Raw genomic sequence first — 3,867 nt, forward strand, 5'->3', positions numbered from 1 at the left:
TCAGAGGGAGGCTTGACCGAGAACAATTGGATTTGTTTACTTTTAGCTAGCACAGGTCCAAAGACTCGATTGACAACTGAAGTAGATCGTTATTCGGCTGTTGAATGTGGTGCCTCTCGGCGGACCAAAATTAACATGCTAAGCCGGTCTCCATAAAGTCTAACCTTACGGTTCCGCATCTGTTCATTGCTTTTGATCTGTAACTCTCCCGGATATTTAGCTTTTGATCGGAGTACTTAATTTGGTAACTTGTTGATGTATGGAGGTTACTATGTACTGTACAACTTAAGTCCAACGCCCACCCTCAAATCGCCCGTACAACCATGCTGTTCGGACGTGTTTTCTTTAATCAGGTCCGGATGTGTTGTGTCATCCAACGCGAGCATGTATCAGTCTGGTCAAGACGCACTTTCTCTCCCGCAAACCGGAGATAAATATTGGGGGGGGGGGGGGGGGGGGGGGCTTTGTGGGCGTCTGGACCGATGCCACGGACGCGTTTGGCCACCCTGGTCCACCCAAACCCCTCCCTCGCCCGCACGCTCACCGCCCGAAACGGTCAGTGCCGCATTCATGTCCGGTCAGAGCAGACGCGATCTCTCACTAGCGCCGGCATTGAAGTGGCGCGCCGACCGAGAGAGCGCCACCTGCGCCGCTTTTCGGTGCACGCGACTGCTCCGTGTTCAAACGACACCACGCCCGCCCGTCCGTCTGTGTGTCGCCCGCATTAATGACACCCGGTTGCCGAGGAACCTACTTTGGCGCCTCTCGTCTGTCCCTCTGCCGCCCACTATTGCCGCCTCGTCCGCTATATAAGTTGCAGCCTCGGCCATAGCTGCCCTCCTCCGGTCCCTTTCTCCTCTTCTGCACCACTCCCACCATGGCCTCCTCGCGCGCCAAAGCTTTGTGGAACGGGCTATTGCCGGAGTAGAAGAAGGAGATGGCCGCCATTACTGCCCGCTGGTGGGCCAGCAGGCAGCCGGAGGCCGACAACGTCCCAATGAAGGACGCGGGACCCTCCTTCCAGCGCTACCCGCCTCGCCGGTACATTGCACCATGACAATTGGTGAGCCTCGTGCCCATTACATGGACATGGTGCGGGAGGAGCAGTTCCCGGAGGCACAGACAGATGCCGCCTACAACCTCCAGCTTCTCCAGGAGCACGAGCATGCGGAGAAGCAGCTCAACGCCCGCAGGGAGATAGTGCCGAACGCGGACGTGGCGAAGCAGGTGGCGCTGCTCGAGTCCTACTGCTCCGCCCGTGAGATCCGCCTCGCCTGCTGGCAGTACTGCCAGTGTCAGGCAGAACTGGAGGCCGCCTATAAGGGGTTCAACGAGGCGGCCAACGAGGTGTGGGGCAAAACTGAGGAGGAGGACATTGATACGTCTTCAACGTATCTATAATTTATGAATTATTCATGCCATGTTTCCAACAATTTATATGGTTTTGGTATGATTTGCATGGAACTAACCCGGACTGACGCTCTTTTCAGCAGAACTACCGTGGTGTTGTTTTTCGTGCAAAAATGAAAGTTCTCCAAATGAGTTGAAACTTTTTGACGATTTTTTTGGAATAAAAGAGACCCTCGAAGCTTCGTGGGAGGGACAGAAGAGCCACGAGGAGGGCAGAACCCACCAGGGCGCGCCTGTAGCCCAACCCGTGGCATGGCGGATTGTGCTCACCTCGAGGCCCATCTTAGCGTGAAACCAAGGCCAAAGAATCCTATAACCCCCAGAAATTACCCTAGATTAGAAGTTCCGCCGTCGCAAGCCTCTCTAGCCACGAAAAACCAATCTAGACCCGTTTCGGCACTCCGCCGGAGGGGAAATCATCACCGGTGGCCATCTTCATCATCCCGACGGCCACCATGATGAGGAGGGGGTAGTCCACCCTCAGGGCTGAGGGTTTGTACCAGTAGCTATGTGTTTAAACTCTCTCTCTCTCTCTCTCTCGTGTTCTTAAGATGGCACGATCTTGATGTATCGCGGGCTTTGTTAATATAATTAGATCATATGGTGTTTTCCCCTCTCTATCTTGTTGTGAATTGAGTTTTCCCTATGAGATTTCGTTCTTGTTGGATTGAATACTTTTATGATTTGTGAACACTTGATGTATGTCTTGCTATGAATACCCGTGGTGACAATGGGGTATCATATTGATTCACTTGATATGTGTTTTGGCACTTAACTCGCGGATTCCCAAGGTGACATTGGGGTTGGGTTGATGCACATTCTCGTCTTTGTTTCTCCGGTAGAAATCTTGGGGCACTCTTTGAGGTTCTTTATGGTGGATTGAGTATTATGAATCTGAAATTGTTTGATGCATATCGTATAATCAACTCACGAATACTCGCGGTGACATTGGAGTATCCAGGTGACATTAGAGTTGGTTGATGTGTATCATATGGTGTTATTTTAGTACGAACTCTTGGATAGATCGATCGGAAAGAATAGCTTGGTGTTATTTTAGTACAAACTCTAGGATAGATTGATCGGAAAGAATAACTTTGAGGTCGTTTCATACCCTACAAACAATTTCTTCTTATGTTCTCCACTAGATAGGAACTTTGGAGTGATTCTTCATCGCACATTGAGGGATGGTTATATGATCCAATTATATTAGCATTGTCGAGAGATTGCACTAGCGAAATACGGACCCTAGGCCTCATTTTCAAGCATTGCAATACCGTTTGTGCTCACTTTTGCTACTTGTTACCTTGATGTTTTTTTATTGTTCCTATTACAAAATCAATATCTATCATCATTACTACGCTTGTATCACCATCTCTTCGTCGAACTAGTGCACGTATACAAATTACTATTGTATTTGGTGTGTTGGGGACACAAGAGACTCTTTGTTATTTGGTTGCAGGATTGTTTGAGAGAGACCATCTTCCTCGTACGCCTCCAACGGATTGATAAATCTTAGGTCATCCACTTGAGCGAAATTTGCTACTGTCCTAAAAACTCTACGCTTGGAGGCCCAACACGAGTCTACCAGAATAAATTGTGTAGTAGACATCAAGCTCTTTTCTGACGCCATTGCCGGGGAGGTGAGTGCTTGAAGGTATATCTTTAGATCTTGCAATTGAATATTTTAGTTTCTTGTTTTATCACTAGTTTGGTTTATAAAAGAAAACTAAAAAAATTGGAGGTTGCATCATATTATTCATCTTTATAATGTCTTTCATGAAAATAATGGAAAGGAAAATTGTGCCCAATTGATATAAGAAGAATTCTATAAAATGTTTAACAACTACACACGAGAATGTTCACCCCACGCTATTGCTCCCCGGCAACGGCGCCAGAAAAGGTCTTGATAACCCACAAGTATAGGGGGGCGTTTGTAGCCTTCTTCGATAAATAAGAGTGTCGGACCCAACGAGGAGCTAAAGGTAGAACAAATATTTCCTCAAGTTCTATCGACCACCGATACAACTCTACGCACACTTGACGTCTACTTTACCTAAAACAAGTATGAAACTATTTTGCAAGAATAAAACTACGAGTACTTTGTGAGAATAAAAACTACGAATAAATTGCAAGGCAATAAAAGTGGATAGCTTTTGTCAATAAGAAAGTCATTTGTCCCTAGGTAATCGATAACTAGACCGGTAATCATTCTTGCAATTTTATATGAGGGAGAGACATGAGCTAACATACTTTCTCTATTTGGATCATATGCATTTATGATTAGAACTCTAGCAAGCATCTGCAACTACTAAAGATCATTAAGGTCATAAAACCCAGCCATAGCATTAAGTATCAAGTCATCTTTACTCCCATACGCAACAACCCACTTACTCGGGTATGTGCTTCTGTCACTCACCCCATCCACCATAAACGAATCATGAACATATTGCAACACCC

Source organism: Aegilops tauschii, chromosome 1 (assembly GCF_002575655.3).
Source record: "Aegilops tauschii subsp. strangulata cultivar AL8/78 chromosome 1, Aet v6.0, whole genome shotgun sequence".
Taxonomy (NCBI): Eukaryota; Viridiplantae; Streptophyta; class Magnoliopsida; order Poales; family Poaceae; genus Aegilops; species Aegilops tauschii.